Below are 18,249 nucleotides of genomic sequence, written 5' to 3' on the forward strand. Positions count from 1 at the left end.
TTCTCCATTGGGCAGAAAGTGTTTCTTTTCAACTCTCGCCTTCGTTTGTTTCCCGGTAAGTTACGTTCTAAATGGATTGGTCCTTTTGTTGTTACTAATGTCTTTCCTTATGGTGCAGTCCAAATTCAAAGTTTAAAGACCGGATAAGAATTCAAGGTGAATGGGCATCGTTTGAAGCCTTACTATGACCTTTTTGAGAAGCATATGGTGGAGGAAATACCCCTCCATGCCGTGGGCTCCAATGAAGCTTAAAGGGAGGTATCGTCCGGCTGGAAAACGTTAAAGCAAATGCTTTTTGGGAGGCAACCCATGCATTCAAATAAAGAAGACCTAGGAATCTCCAACAATCCACAACCAAATTTGCGTTCCTAACCCCTACTCTTTATTGCTTTTACATTGCCATGATAGTTATGTTTGTTAGTTTGTGTTGTTTGATTGTTTGAGTGTGAGTTTTCATTTGAAACATTGAGGACAATGTTTAATTTAAGTGTGGGGGGGGGGGGGGGGTAAACAAGCTGTTTTTGCATGATTTTCGTGGGATTTATTCACCTATTACTTCTAATGTTGTTTCTCACTGTTTTTAAGTGTTTTTAGTGTGTTATGAAGTGTTTTTATGTATCTTAAACAGAAAATACGAAAATTTGAAAAAAATTTGAAAACAGTTTTGAAAAACCCAAAAAGAGTTGTTTTTGTGTGTTTGTTTGTGTCTTAGGGTACCTTCCAACACAATGAGCAGCATTTGGTTTTTAATTGCATGACTGTTAAAGAAAGTTACAAACATGGATAGAAGTTTGATTTACTCTTTGGTTTATGCTTAGTTGTAGTTATCATTTACGAATTCACATGTAATCACAAAGAAAACATCAGTTTTTGTAACATGCTTGAAGGAAAGAACTCAAACTAACGCTACAACCCTAAGAGACTTAAGCCTAAACTTTGTTTGGAGAGTTATAAATCTGTGGATTTTTGTTTTCTAAAGTCGTTGCATGATCTCATCATTTCTTTACTTGGTTGCTACTTAGAATGCGTTTTCATCATTATAGTTCCAAATACTAGAACTCATGCCCATTTCATTCAAAGCATGATATTGAGTGCATAACATACGATAAGATGAAGTTATTTAGTTAAATCAAAGCCAAAAAGCCTTATCCCTTTACATATGTGTGACACCCCACATCGCCCAGAGGAGTGATCCTTAAATGTATATTCCCATCTCTACCTAGCACAAGGCCTTTTGGGAGCTCACTGGCTTCGGGTTCCGTAGGAGCATATTTGTGCAACTTAGTTAGCTTGTTCTTGTGCATTTGTGTTGTTATTTCTTAGTTAATGTAGTATTTCAAGTCATTTTCGTGTGTTTGTAGGTCCAAAGGGTTAAAGTACCAAGAAAGTGCATTTTGGTGCATTTTGGAGCAGTTTTGGGCACTAAATGGATAGCTTGTATATGGGCCAACATGGATGGACGAATTTGGAGTTCAAAAGGCTAGAAATCTGATAAGAAGATGAAGAAATTAAACTCAAGACAAAGTGGATAAGGAATTAGCTCAAAAGAGGAAACATTATCCAAAACCTTATCTTATCTTATCCTATCCTAACCTAATCTTGTTCCACCTTAATCCTAGCTGCAGTGGACCTAAGAACATGATTTCTAGAAGCCTTATCTAACCCTAAAAGGGTGCTGCACCCTTCCCCCTTTTATCTCTTCTAGAAAACCCAAAATCAGCCACAAAACACCTAGTTTCTAGAAAGCCCAATTTTGGACGAATTTCCTAAACCTTTTTCCTTTTGGATTCTGATTTATAGGGCCTCATTCCTTGTGGATTTAGGTTACACAAATCCTTTTATGAAACTAATTGGGCCAAACCCTCTTCTAAGTGGATTTAACTCACTTGTGCGGAACCCTAGAACCCTAATCCAATAAATCTGCTAAGTGTAACCCTAATCTAATTAACCCTAGGACCATATAAACATATTTTCAGCCACAAATTCAGATAAACCCCTTATGCCATACAGAAAATCCTTGCCGCAAGCCCTAGCCTCCATTCTCCATCATTTATTCACTCCATACACTTCCATATAAAACCTGCCGCACTCTACCACCATAATCAGCCATCATTCATCATCCCAAGCAAGAATACATCATTCATAACCCCCAAAACCACCACTCACATCTTGTGCCGCAGCAAGGAAGAAGGAGGAGAGCCCTAGACGTGCATGCCATTCGACTTGGAGTTGCTGGAACGTTTTAGGTGTAATCTTTCTTATGTTTTTCAATGTTTAATTTCAATAATCTTTGCTTTGCGAGTATGAGGAACTAATCCCCTTTTGGCTAGGGGAATTTCGAAACCATGGCTATATTTGCATTATGATTTGATTACTTCCAGTTGTGATTTCATGAATTGTGAATTCAATTTACTTATCTATTTGAATTAAAACTTGTTTATGTATATGGATTGAGAGTGCACACTTAATTTGCATGCATAAATCTAATGCTAGGATATAAGGAAACTTCACCTAATCGTTGGGAACTTATATTCATAAGTAGTAAAGGTTGTTAGTCACAATCATGTTAAGTAAATTCTTGGCATAAGTATCATGCGCTTTCATAGTTACGAGTGCCTCGTCAACACTTATGATTTTCATAGAAATTAATGATCTTTGATTGTTTCTCTATTATGCGCTTTCATGTAGAGAACTTTTGAGGAATAATTTGATTGCAATGCGCTAATTCCATTCAATACAATGACTTAAGGAAAATCTGAGGGTTAACTTAAGCGTACCTAATTAACTTGGGGTGTTGAGGTTCATAGTTCATTGAAAAAGCAACTGGAGATTGTTTTGTATGCAAGTATGTCATGTGTGGAGAAAGACCTCCTAGCTAGCCTACCATCCATCTAATTTCACCAAATTCGTGCAAATCTGCCTAATTTAAATTCTTGTTTTGTTTACTTTATTTTCGTCCAAAACCAAATCCCCCTTTATTCTAGAGTGTCTAACTAGTTAAAATCTATTTTAGATTGTGTTTTCAAGTGTTTTGAGTCAAGTTAGAACCAAAATTCGTCCAATTTTGTGTTTAGAGTCAAATCTGCCCAGTTTGTGTTTTTTAGGCAGTTTTGAGTGTTTTTAGCTTATGTTGAGTCTTGTGAACTTGTTTTGAGTCTTTTAAGTTTAGTTAAGTGTTTTAAAGCTTAGTTTTATCTATCTAAGTCAGTTTAAAGTGTTTAGCAATCCCTCCTAATCCCCGGTTTAAGAACGATCCCTACCTACTTATATACTACAATTGTCAAAAGAGGGTTTAATTTGTATGTTAAGTTAATTTTCGCATCAGGTGACCCACTGGGAAGTTGCTCGTGAGTTCCCAAAAACAAAACCGTGAGGGAATGGTAAGCCCAAAGCGGACAATATCGTGCTACGGTGGTGGAACGGGCCTGGGAAGTGATCCGCCCCGGGCCGGGATGTGACATATGTATTGTAGGTTTAACCCTTTTGAGCCTTATTTAGCCTATTTTCTTTGTTAACCACATTATCGTTACCTAACTTAGATTAGGGCTATCCATACCCTTATTCTTAAAGAATAGTGGAGCATGACTTAAAAGGAATTCTTTTTTACCAACATATTGCTAGAAAAACAAGTGTGGGGGAAGGGTTTTCATTGACAAAAGAAGGAAAAAAAAAAAAAAAAAAAAAAGAGTTAAGAAATAAGTGAGAATGAACTCATTAGTGTTGGTTGTTGAAGAAAGGGTCCAAAAGTTTGAATTTGACCCTAAGTGTTACATGCATTTTCCCCTTGTGTTTAAGTTAATTTCTGCCATCAAAAATGAATTCTAAGTGTCAATTTCATTACTTTGCTTACTATTGCTTTAAGAACCTTTGTTTTTCCTTAACTTTCTTTGTTAGCCAATATCTTATCCCCATTACAACCCTTAGACTTCTATCTTGATTGTTATGTGTTTCAATATGTGGAGTTTGAAATTGGTATGAGCATATGGAATCCCTGGTTCTCGTTCTAAGTTGTAGCATTCCATTCACGAGATCATATACATATCATATTAATAATTCCAGAAAATGCTTTCTTTGTTATAACATATGTGAGTGCTAGTCTACATGTTTACATCAATCTTCTAACATATACCTAGTGTAAGGAGTGTAGTCAGAAAATCTGTGTGAAAATAAAGAGTATATCTAGTGAGGAATTGAGGGAATTCTCTAAGGCATGTTACCACATTCAAAATGTTGTTTTAATTGATTAAATGTGAACTAGTAAGTGGTGAATGTGGTTAAGTGTTTGCTCAAGTGTAAAGAGAACTAAAATCTGTGGGAGTAGTGATTTTTAATATGTCATGTTCATTGGAAATCACTGAGACAAATGTTGGAAGGTCTAGATTGTGTTTTGGGGGTTTTGTTTGTTTGATTTTACTTGAGGACTAGCAAAAGCTAAGTGTGGGGGAATTTGATAGGAGCATATTTATGCGACTTAGTTAGCTTATTTCCTTGCATTTATGCTGTTAGTTCCTAGTTATTTTAGTATTTTAAGCTATTTTCGTGTGTTTGTAGGTCCAAAGGAATAAAGTGGCAAGAAAGTGCAATTTGGAGCATTTTGGAGCAGTTATGGGCTTGGAATGGATAGCACATGCTTGGAGCAAGGTGGATGGACGAAATTGAAGTTCAAGAAAGGCTAAGAATCTGCTAAAGAAAGGGAAGAAATTAATTCAAGACTTGGAAGAAAAGGAATCAGCTACAAAGAAGGAAACATGAGTTAAACTTCCTTATTCTGATTTAACTTTCCTAATCTTTTCCTACCTAAGTTTCAACTGCCAAAACGGGTCCCTAATTAATTTAGGACACTTAAATATATCTCTAGAAGACTTAGTCTTACTTCCTAGTCCTTGCTGCACCTCCTTGCCCTTTCCCTTTCCCTTATCGTGCAAGGCATCATTTTTCCTATTTCCTAGTCCTTGCCGCAGGTTTCCTACCCTTCTTCCCTTAGGATTCTGACTTTAATTATCCTTTTACTTGAGGATTTGGGGTCCAATTCTTTCTCAAAACAGTTAATAAAAGCCATGATCCTTTACCTAAAAGATACACATTCTGCTGCACCCAATTATTGACCCATTCAACGTTTTCAGCCATCATCCACCATTCAGCCGCAACACTGACCCATATACACCATTCAACTATCCTTCATACAGATATCCACACCTTACATTCACCCATCCATCATCCAAAACCCGCACCACCCTTCCATAACACAACACAACCTAATTTCACACCATAACCACCTTGTGCCGCAGCCTAGCAGGGGAGAAGAGGACAAGGAGCAGCCTTGGACGTTTTTGCTATTCATGTTGGATTGTTGGAACGTTTTTAGGTGTAATCCATCTTTTGTTTTCAATGTTTAATTTAAGTTTTCTTTGTTTTGCTGTGAACATGAGGAACTAATTTCGTTTTGGCTAAAGGAGACTTTGAAACCATGACTATATTTGTAGCATGAATTGATTACCTCCAGTTGTGATTTCATAAATCATGAATGCAATTTACTTAACTGCTTGATTGATAACTTATTTGTATTTGTTGATTAAGGATGCATACTTAGTTTTCATGCATGAATTTGATGCTAGAATATAAGGGAGTTTCACCTAATTGTTATGAACTTATATTCATAAGTAGTGGAGGTTGCTAGTCACAATCATGTTAAGTGAATTCCTGGCAGGACTATCATGTTGTTCATAGTTACAAATGCCTTGTCAATGCTTATGATTTTCAAAAAGCTTAATGATCTTTGATTGTATTTTTATTATGCTGTTCATGTAGGGAACTTTTGAAGAATAATTTGGTTGCCGATGCGTATTCCATCCAATTCAATGACTTAAGGAAAATCTGAGGGTTAATTAGTGTTGTTCACGATTAATCTGCTGATGTGAAAATTATATTGACACACAAATTAAACCCTATTTGTGACAATTGTAGTATAAATGCAAGTAGAGATCATTCTAACCGGGGATTAACTAGGGATGCTAATCTACTCTAAACTGACTTAAAAACACAAAATTAAACTTTAAAACACTTACCTAGACCTATATGACTCAAAACAACTTAAAAAGACTCAAAACAGCCCAAAACACTCAAATAGACTCAAACTGGACTCTAAAGGGTGATTTGGACGAAATTTAACTAACTTAGACTCAAAACACTAATTTAGACAGATTCAAACACTTTTCTAACTAATCTAACACACTTAATAAAATGGGGAATTGATTTGGACGAAATTAATTAAAATGGACAAATTGTAAACTAAACATATTAGGCACTAAATTAGGTGAATTGAATGGGAAAAAGGCTAGTTAGGGGGTCCTTCTCCACACATGCACATATGTAACATAAATTGATTTCCAGATTTTATCCCTTTAAACCATGAATGACAATGCCCCAAATTAATTGTGAAAAGCACAAATTAACTTTCAGATTTTCCTAGTTTCATTGAATTGGATGGAATACGCATCGACAATCAAATTATTCTTATCAAATTCCCTACATGAACTGCATAATAGAGATAAAATCAAAGATCATTAAGCTTTTTGAAAACCCTAAGCATTGACTAGGCATTCGTAACTATGAATTGCTTGATACTCTTGCCTAGAATTTACTTAATACAATCATGACTAGTGATTTCCACTACTTATGAATATAAGGTCATAACGATTAGGTGAAATTCCCTTATATCCTAGCATCAAATTCATGTATGAAAACTAAGTATGCATCCTTAATCAACACACAAGAACAAGTTCTCAATAAATCAATTACGTAAATCACATCCATAATTCAAGAAACAAAATCTGGAGGAAATCAATTCATATAAAACATATGTCCATGGTTTCGAATTCACCCCTAACTAAGAAAAACTTAGTTACACATGTTCATAACTATTGAAAAGCAAATTAAAATAAACATGGAAACAAAACAAGGGAAGAAAGAACTCTGAAAGTCTCCAATGGGTGCAGATTTCTTGCTGCGCAAGATGATCTTTCTCCTATGAAAGCCACGGCACTCCTGCTTCTCCCTAAGAATTGCGGCACAAAGGTCTATTTCTAAATGGATGGTGTGTGGGTTGAATGAATGAATGATTTTAATGATGAATGGCTGCCTAGGGTGTCTAAGGGGGTGCGGCACAATAATAGGCATATATATATAGCACGGCCAAAAACCCTAGGAGTCAGAATTAGGGTTAAACCTAGCTGATATAAGTGTTTAGGGCCCCTAGGTTGCAGCAAGGGTTTGGGAATTAAGTCCTAGCCCAATTAATCTCAGATATAGACTTATACAATCCAAATCCAAGAGAAAAAAAGGCCAAATAAAATCAGAATCCAATCAGAAAAAGGTTTAAGAATTTTCGTCCAAAATTGGGCCTTCTAGAAACTAAGTGTTTTATGGCTGATTTTGGGTGTTCTAGAAGGCATAAAAGGGGGAGAGGTGCGGCACCCTTTTAGGGTCAGATAGGGCTTCTAGAAATTAGGTTTTTAGGTCCACTTGCAGCTAGGATTAAGGTGGAACAAGATTAGGTTAGGATAAGATAGGATAAGGTTTGGATAAGATAAGGTTGGATAAGGTTTTGGATAATGTTTCCTCTTTTCTTGCACTTTCCTTATATTCTTTGTCATGAACTTTGCTTTTCTGATTTGTACCATGTTTCTAACCTCTTTTGACTCCAAATTCGTCCATCCACCTTGCTCCATATACAAGCTATCCAAAATAAGCCCAAAACTGCTCTAAAAGGCTCAAAATTGCCTTTTCTTGCCAACTTTGTCATTAGGACCTACAAACAAACGAAAATAGCTTAAAACACTATAATAAGTAGTAATTAGCTCACTAAATGTAAGGAAATAACATAACTAAGTAGCATAAATATGCTCCTATCAAATTCCCCCACACTTAGCTTTTGCTAGTCCTCGAGCAAAATGAAATAAACAAACAAACAAACAAAACACAACCTAGACCTTCCAACATTACCTCAGGGATTTCCAATGCAACATAACATATTAAAGATCACCGCTCACATAGATGTTAGTTATCCCTACCCTCAAGCATATACTTAATCATAGTTACCACTCACTAGCTCGCATTTCATCAATTAAAACATGATTTTGAATGTAGTAACATGCCTTAGAGAATCCCTCAATTCCTCACAAGATATACTCTCTATTTTCACATAGATTTTCGGACAACACTCCCTACACTAGGTATATGTGAGAAGATTGATGTAAACATGTAGACGAACACTCACATATATTATAACAAGGAAAGCAATTTTTGGAATTATTAACATGTATATGTATATGATCTCATGAATGGAATGCCACTACTTAGACGCGAAAACCAGCGATACCATATGCTCAAACCAATTTTAAACTCCACATATTGAAACGCATAACAATCAAGATAGAAGTTTAAGGGTTGTAACGGGGCTAAGGTATTGGCTAACAAAGAAAGGTAAGGATAACAAAAGTTCTTAAAGCAATAGTAAGCAAAGTAATGAATTGAACACTTAGAATTCACTTTTGAATGCAAAAATCAACTTTTAACAGCAAGGGAAGATTCACACAAAACTTCGGGCCGGATTCAAACTTTTGGACCCTTTCTTCAACAACCAATACTTGTGACTTATTTTCAACTCCTTTTTTTTTTTTTTTTTTCTTTTCATCTTCATTCTCTTCTTTTTCACATTTTTTTTTTCTTTCTTTTTTTTTTTTTTTTCCCGTGCCTCCTTTAAGACTTTGGCACACACATACACACAAAAATCCCTTCCCCCACACTTGTTTTCTGCAAGAATGTCACTCAAAAAGACTTCCTTCTAAGTCATGCTCCACTATACTTCAAGAACAAGGGTATGGAAATTCCTATTCTAGGCTAGGTAAGGATAATGTGGTTAACAAAGAAAATAGGCCAAATAAGGCTCAAAGGGGCTAATCCTACAATACAAATGACAAGGATGGATTCGGCTATTTAGCTATGGTGGTGCCTACTAAACAACTTCATCTTGCTATTTGTTATGCTAATCAATTTCATGCCTTGAATGAAACGGGTATGAGTTCTAGTATTTGGAACTATAGTGATAAAACGCATTCTAAGTAGCAACCAAGCAAAGAATGATGAGATCATGCAACGACTTTAGAAAACAAGAAATCAAGATTAATAACTCTCCAAAGAACGTTTAGGCTCAAGTCTCTCAGGGTTGTAGCGTTAGTTTGAGTTTCTTCCTTCAAGCATGTTACAAAAACTAATTTTTTTTCTTTTGTGATTACATGTGAATTCGTAAATGTCAACTACAACTAAGCATAAACCAAAGAGTATATCAAACTTCCATCCATGTTTGTAACTTTCTGTAATAGTCATGCAATTACAAACCAAATCCTCATCATTGTGTTGGAAGGTATCCTAAGACACAAACAAACATAAAAAACAAAAACAACTCTTTTTTGGGTTTTTAAAACACTTTTTTCGATTTTTTTTTCAAAATTTTCGTATTTTCTGATCAAAATACATTAAAACACTTCAAAACACACTAAAAACACTTAAAAACAGTGAAAAACAACATTAGAAGTGATAGGTTATAAAATCCCACGAAAATCATGCAAAAATAACATGTTTACCCCCCCCCCCCCCCCACACTTAAACCAAACATTGTCCTCAATGTTTTAAGCATAGACTCCCAAGCAAACAAACAAATAACACAACTAACAACATGATAGCATGGCAAAGTAAAAGCAATAAAGAGTAGGGTTTAGGAACGCTAATCTGGTTGTGGAGCTAGAGTTCCATCATCTCCTCGTTTGAACACATGGCTTGCCTCACACGAAGCGCTTGCTTTAACGTCTTCCAGCCGGACGATACTTCGTTTTAATCTCCAATAAGGCTCACGGCATGGAAGGATATATCCTTGATAGGAGCATATTCATGCGACTTAAATGGCTTGTTCTCGTGCATTTACGTTATGTTTCTTTAGTTATTTTAGTACTTTAAGCTATTTTCGTGTGTTTGTAGGTCCAAAGGGCTAAAGGAGCAAAAATATGCATTTTGGAGACTTTTGGAGCACTTTTGGGCTAAGGATGGATAGCTTATGCTTGGAGCCAAAGTGTTGGACGAAATTGAAGACCTAATTGAAGACCAAAGTGTTGGAACCTTGTTCTCTTTAGTTTTAGGACATTTAAACCTTTCCTAATCCCAATCATGCCATGCATAACACACATCCATTCTAACACATTGTCATTGCACATGCATTTCCTTCATTAGTTAACCCACATGCTCCCATTACTTATCATCACCACTTATCACTTATCATCACCACATATCATATCACTTATCACTTATCACTTATCATCACCACTTATCACTTATCATAACCACATATCATATCACTTATCACTTATCATCATCACTTATCACTTATCACTTATCATCATCACTTATCACTTATCATTTAACATGCACCCATCACCTAACACAACACCTTTAATTCACATGCATACCTATTCTTTAAATCAGCCACATGCATTCATATTCACCATCATTGCCGTGCACATTCCTTCCCATTTCCACCTTTCATTTCAGCCACATGTCTTCATCATTGCAACCACCATTCACTCTTTAATCCACATGCATTCACACACACTTCACACAAACAGCAATCACATGCAAACACATGCATTTCCAACCCCAAACACCCATTGCCGTGACTCTTCACTCCCATTTCCAGCTTTTCCTTTGCATTCCCCATTTAATCAACACATGCATCCCCTCACCAAGAAATCATTCATTCCATATGCACCCAGAAATCACTCAATGCCGTGAGTTCCCATTGCATTTCCAGCTTTGCACATGCATTCACGCACCACAAACAAGTCACATGCTATCACCATGCATTCACATGCACTTGTTCCTCCATCATTCCATCCTTTAAAACATTGCACATGCACTTTAATCATTCAACACATGCACTTCCCACTCTTTAATTCATTTCAGCCACATGCATTCCCCCTATAAGCCACATGCACTCCCATCCATTTCATCATTGCAGCCACATATAGCTTTAATTCACATGCTTTCACATGCATTTTCAGCACATTTCCATTCACACACCAACACATCCCATTTGTGCCGTGCAATAATCATTCAATTCAGCCATTCCACATGCTATTGCAGCCACATGCATTTCTCTTTTCATTTTCAGATTGTCCCCTTGCACATGCAGCCACATATTCATTGCACATGCAATTCCAACCCACATGCATCCTTTAATCATTCAAACATGCAGCCACATTCCCTCCTAGCTGTCATGTTCCCCCCATTTCACCTATAAATAAGCATCCATTGCATTCATACTCATTCATACACATTTCAGTCACAAACACCTCAATTCTCTCTTCCATTTCAGAATGTAGACATCACAAACTGCCCTTGGTGTCGTGGCCTTGAGGAACCACTCCCTATCAATCCAAACACCATCCCCCTTCCATTTTCACCACTCCCCAAACCATTCACACCATCAAACTATCCTTAGACCTTGTGCTACGACGAAGAGGAAGAGAAGAGTGCCTAAACGTTCATACAATTCAAGTTTGAGTTGTTGGAATGTTTAGGTGTTTCTTTGATTTCTATGTTTAATTTCAATACTCTTTGTTTTGTACGAATGAGGCATGGAAGAGAAGAGGGCCTAAACGTTCATACAATTCAAGTTTGAGTTGTTGGAATGTTTAGGTATTTCTTTGATTCTCTTTGTTTTGTACCATGAGGAACTAAAACTCCCCTTTAGCTAGGGGGTGATTTGAATATATGTTTATGCTTGCATTTTGATTTGATTACTTCTAATTGCGTTTCATAAGTTGTGGATTCAATTTGTTTAACCGTTTGATTGATAACTTATTTATGTATGTTTATTGAGAATGCGCGCTTAATTTTCATGCATGAATATGACGCTAGAATATAAGTGAGTTTCACCTAATAGTTACGAACTTATATTCGCAAGTAGTGGAGGTTGCTTATAAACAATCGCGTTAAACGAATTATTGGCATAAGTTTCATGCGTATTCCATAGTAACGAATGCCTCGTCAATACTTATAATTTTCATGATGCTTAATGATCTTTGATTGTATCTTTATTGTGCTGTTCACGTAAAGGACTTTTGGAGAATGTTGTGGATTGCGTTGCGCTAACCCATCCAATTCATTAACTTAAGGAGAACTTGACGGTTAATTTAAGCGGACCTAATTAACCCGGGGTGTTGAGTTTCATGGTTTATTGAAATGCAATTGGAAATCATTTTATTATGCAAGTGTAACATGTGTGAGATGAACCCCTTAGCTAGCATTCATCCATTTCAATTCCATTCATTCTATTTCAATTTCATATTTACTTTCTGTCTAGTTTATTGACTTGTTTATGTTTTCATGTTTAATTTAACTTGTTGTTCAATTATGTTAAACATGTGGAACTAATTTCTTTTTTTAGTTAGAGGTGAATTTGAAGCCATTTACATATGTTGGTTATGATTTGATTTACTCCAGTTATGAATTCACAAACTTTAGATGTGGTTTACTTTTCTGTTTTGATTAAGAACTTGTTTATGTATGTGGGTTGAGGGTCGACACTTAATTTGCATGCCTAAACTTGATGCTAGGATATAAGGGAATTTCACCTAATCGTTATGAACTTATATTCATGAGTAGTAAAAATCGCTAGTCACGATTGTGTTTAGTAAACCCTAGGCTGGATTAACATGCGTATTCCATAGTTATGAATGCCTAGTCGATGTTTATGTTTCCGTTGAACTTAATGATCTTTGTTGAATGTCTCTATCATGCGTATTCCATGTTAGGGACTTTGATTAGGAATAATTTGGTTGTAATGCGTATCCCATTCAATCCAATGAATCTAGGGAAATCTGAAAGTTAGTTTAAGCAAACCTAATTAACTTGGAGCATTGTCATTCATCGTTTGTTGAAGTCATAACTGGGAGTCGAATTATATGCTTATGTTCATGTGTGGATGAGGAACCCTCTAACTAGTTTTTCATCATTCTATTCCATCAATTTCGTTTGTACAATCTGTTTTGTTTCCAAGTTTCTGTTTTAGTTTAATTTCATCCAAAACCAATCCCCCATTTATTTTAAAGTGTTAGATTAGTTGGAAATACATTTAGTTTGTGTCTATAAGTGTTTTGATTCATTTTGTTTCCCAAATTCGTCCAAAGTACTCAAGGTGCTCAAAACTGCCCAGAAAGTGTTTTTAAGGCAGTTTCGAGTGCTTTGGGTACTGTTTGAGTCTTTTTTGGTTTGTTTTAGAGTTTTAAAGTTTAGTTTTACATTCTTTGAGTCTAGTTTAGTGTTTTATATTGCGTTTTTACGTTTTTGAGTCAAATCCAAGTGATTAACAATCCCTCCTAATCCCCGATCCAGAACGATCCTTACTTATACATATACTACAATTTGACGAAAAGAGGGTTTAATTTGTGTGCGTATAAATCTCGCATCAATCCTCCACTCCATACTCCTCAAAGTGCTCATAGTATGGCTCAATGAATGGGAGGGGATAGTGATCCTCCCTGATTGTGGTGTTTGGGTTCCTAAAGTCCATGTAAATGCTCCCACCACCTTGAAATTGATTGGGTACCTGCACCAAAGAAGGTAACAACCTATTAGTTGAAATGGGAATTGGAATTGGGATTGGAAACTTACTAGGATGTTGTGGCAATGCCCCTAGGGCAGCCACCATCTTGCCAATTTTATCACTAGGCACGGCCATATTGGGTGTTTTTAGGGTAGTGGCGTGCTCCTTGTGCTCCACTCCAATTCCTTCCTCGATGGTGGTTCTAGATGCATCCTTCTTGATTGGTGCTGAACGTTCCTGCCCTAAATTTTTAATTATGCCAATGGCAAAACAAGAACGAACATCATTAGTATTCTTAATGGATTCAGAAACTTTAAAGTTAATCATATCACCACCAAACTCCATAGTTAAGGCTCCTTTGGCCACGTCAATCTTGGTGTGGGCTGTTTTCATGAAAGGTCATCCAAGTAAGAGTGGCGATGGTGGAGAGTGGGTTGAATCCTCCATGTCAAGCACATAGAAATCTGCAGGAAAAATCGAGTGGTCTACCTGCACCAAAACATCTTCCAAAACTCCTCTCGGGTATGCATTAGATCGATCGGCTAATTGAATAATAACACCATCATTTTTAAGTTCTCCTAGATTCATAGATGCATAAACAGAGTATGGCATGACATTAATTGATGCACCTAAATCTAGCATAGCATGTTCGAACCTTGTATTACCAATTACACAAGGGATAGTGAAACTACCTGGATCTTTGCATTTAGGTGGCAGCTTTCTTTGCAATATTGCAGAGACATTCTCACTTCAATGTACCACCTCTTTTTCCCGAATCCGTTTCCTTGTTGTACAAATCTTCTTTAAAAACTTAGCGTACTTTGGAATTTGTTTTATTGCATCAAGGAGCGGGATATTAACATGCACATTCCTAAACGTCTCCAGGATGTCTTTTTCATCCTCCTCTGTCTTAGATTGCATAAACGTACTAGGAAAAGGCATATTTAGTGGAATAGAACTAGACAAATTTGAATTTGGACTTACCTTGGTGGTTTGGGATGGTTTTGGTGCACTAGGGGGCTGCGGCAAGGTTTGTTCCACCCTTGCCATGGCTTTGTCCAATTCCTCCTCTTCGAACAACAGTTTTTCGTCCTCTTTTTTACTTGATTTGGTTGGTTTGGGGTTAGTTCCAACTTCCTTTCCACTTCTCAAGGTGATAGCCTTAGCGGTTTCAAAACCTCCTTTTGGATTGACGATGGTCGAGCTAGGTAGTTTGCCTTGGTCTCGGAATTGTCCTACAAACTCCGCTATCTACCCAATTTGTTTCTCTAACTGGTCCACCCTTTTGTCTTGATTTTGCATCGCTTTGTTTTGATTATCTTGCCCCTGAGACAAATTGGTAAGTAATTTAATAAGTGTATCATTGTCTAAAGACGTACATTGGTTGTTTTGAGCAGGTTGGGATTGGTTTGGATTGGAGCCGTATGGCTTGGTGTAGAACCCTGGGGGTTGTTGCCTAAAGCCTCCTTGTTGTTGAGGTTTTTGAGGCTCCCTCTACGTGAAGTTTGGATGGTCTCTCCAACCTGGATTGTATGTGTTGGAATATGGATCATTCCTTGGCTGATTTTGGCTTGGAAATCCAATGGCATTTGCACTCTCCCATCCCCCATTCTCAATCAATTGAGGGCACCTTTCCGAAGGATGTCCTTGTATAGAACATACACCACATATAATTGGTCCTTGTATCTTCATTCCTTCGGCCATCTGAGACACAAGAGAAGTAAGATTAGCTAATTGAGATTAAATGTCGGATTGAGAACTTACCTCATGCAATTGTTGCCGTGGGGGGTCCCTTTGCCCAAGTCCTTCATATTGTTGTGCATTTAGAGCACGGTTTGCAATTAGGGTCTTGGCTGCCATAGGAGTTTTGTCCACCAATGCACCTCCCGCCGAAGCATCGAGCATTTGCCTTTCAATGGGAAAAAGGCCTTTATAGAAGTATTGAAGTAGAAGCTCCTCCTTGATTTGATGTTGAGGACATGATGCAACAAGGGCTTTAAAATGCTCATAGTACGCCGGAAAAGATTCTCCTTGACTTTGTTGGATTCCGCTAATTTTCTTCCTCAAGAGAATGACTCTTGAAGTAGGGAAGAACTTCTCCAAGAATGCTCTCTTCATGCTTTCCCAATAAGTAACGGTCCCGGGTGCCAATTCATAAAGCCAATCCTTAGCCTTTTCCACAAGAGAGAATGGAAAAGGTTTCATCTTCAAAATATTCCCATCAACGTTAATGGGTGTCATGCTTGAGCATACAACTTCAAACTCCTTCAAATGCTTGTTTGGATCTTCCATGGATAGCCCATGGTACTTGGGAATATGATGCAGCAAGCTTGACTTCAATTCGAACTCATCGGTCTTGCCTCGGGCCGCCCTAGGGTATTGAATGCATAATGGCATGGCATTATCTAATCCCGAGGCAGAAAGCTCCTTGATTGTTCGATTATCCACCGCCATGACTTGTTCTTCTTCCTCCACTTCTTCTTCTTCAGATTCGGCCTCAGAACTAGAACTAGGTGGATTAAGTTCTGGTTGCTTCCTATTTCTTCTCAAAGTTCGTTCAAAATCGTCGTCAAACTCCAAGATATTCTCACGAATGGGATGAGAACTACGAGTTTGGATAAGATAAGGTTAGATAAGGTTTTGGATAATGTTTCCTCTTTTCTTGCACTTTCCTTATCTTCTTTGTCATGAACTTTCCTTTTCTGATTTGTAGCATGTTTCTAACCTCTTTTGACTCCAAATTCGTCCATCCACCTTGCTCCATATACAAGCTATCCAAAATAAGCCCAAAACTGCTCTAAAAGGCTCAAAATTGCCTTTTCTTGCCAACTTTGTCATTAGGACCTACAAACAAACAAAAATAGCTTAAAACACTATAATAAGTAGTAATTAGCTCACTAAATGTAAGGAAATAACATAACTAAGTAGCATAAATATGCTCCTATCATCTGCGGTGTTGAGGTTCATGGTTTATTGAAAAAGCAACTGGAAATCAATTTGTATGCAAGTGTGTCATGTGTAGAGAAGGACCCTCTAGCTAGCTAATCACCCATCAATTCACCAAAATTCATATTCCTTTACTTAGTTTCTGCAATTTACTTGTTTTTACTTCAAATTCGTCAAAAACCCAATCCCCTTTATTTAGTTGTGTCAAATTAGTTAGAATCTGTCCTAATTTGTGTTTTTAAGTGTTTTAAGTCAAAACCAATTCAATTTTCGTCCAAAGTAAGTCTTAGCGTCTTGTTTGAGTCTATTTGATTGTTTTGTGCTATTTTGAGTCTTTTTAGTTTGTTTTGAGTTCTTTGAGTCTAGTTAAGTGTTTTTAAGCCTAGTTTTGTATTTTTGAGTCAATTTTTAGTAGATTAGCAATCCCTCCTAATCCCTGCCCTAGAACGATCCTTACTTGCATCTTTACTACAATTGTCAACAAGAGGGTTTAATTTGAGTGCTATCTTTTATCACATCAGAAGAAAGGCCAAAGAATGAGAAGAGAGAGAGCTCTGGGCAAACCCAAGGGGGGCTTGTGTAAAAGTAATCTCAAACCCTAATATTTATATGCTAAATGGGGCTACAAGATATTCCAAAGTGATCACAGCAACTTAGCCTTTATTTTGCACATTTTTGCCTTATTTGAGACCTCCACATCAGGCTAGACATCCCAATTCCTTTCCCATTCTATTCCTGGTCTTTTAACAAGCCAGATTCATCTTGGATTCTTTATTTGGGCTTCAAAACAAACCACTAAACTTCTTTCCACATTTGAATAAGGATCAACCCCAAAAGTGGCATGTTTTCATTTCTTTTGCCTTCAAATTGATCCTAAAGTACATGATGCGATATTTATACGCACACAAATTAAACCCTCTTTTTGACAATTGTAGTAATGATGTAAGTAGGGATCGTTCTGGACCGGGGATTAGGAGGGATTGTTAATCACTTGGATTTGACTCAGAAACGTAAAAACACAATATAAAACACTATACTAGACTCAAAGAATGCAAAACTAAACAAACGTAAAAGACTTAAAACAAATCAAATGACTAAGACTTAACAAAATATGGGGGGGGGGGGGGAGTTTGATTTGACGAAAATTGAAATAACAAAACAAGTTAATAAACTAAGCAAATTGTAAAACGAATTTGGATTTAATGAATGGAATGAAGGCTAGCTAAGGGGTTCTTCTCCACACATGTTACACTTGCATACAATATTGATTCTCAGTTGGTCTTTCGATAAATTATGAAACTCAACGCCCCGGGTCAATTAGGTCCGCTTAAATTAACCGTCAGGTTTTCCTTAAGTTAATGAATTGGATGGGTTTGCGCAACGCAATTCACTACATTCTCCAAAAGTCCTTTACGTGAACAGCACAATAAAGATACAATCAAAGATCATTAAGCATTATGAAAACTATAAGTGTTGACGAGGCATTCGTTACTATGATGAGCATGAAACTCGTGCCAAGAATTCATTTAACGCGATTGTTTATAAGCAACCTCCACTACTTGTGAATATAAGTTCATAACGATTAGGTGAAACTCACTTATATTCTAGCGTCATATTCATGCATGAAAATTAAGCGCGCATTCTCAATA

This window comes from Pyrus communis, chromosome 13, assembly GCF_963583255.1.
Source record: "Pyrus communis chromosome 13, drPyrComm1.1, whole genome shotgun sequence".
In the NCBI taxonomy this organism is placed as follows: Eukaryota; Viridiplantae; Streptophyta; class Magnoliopsida; order Rosales; family Rosaceae; genus Pyrus; species Pyrus communis.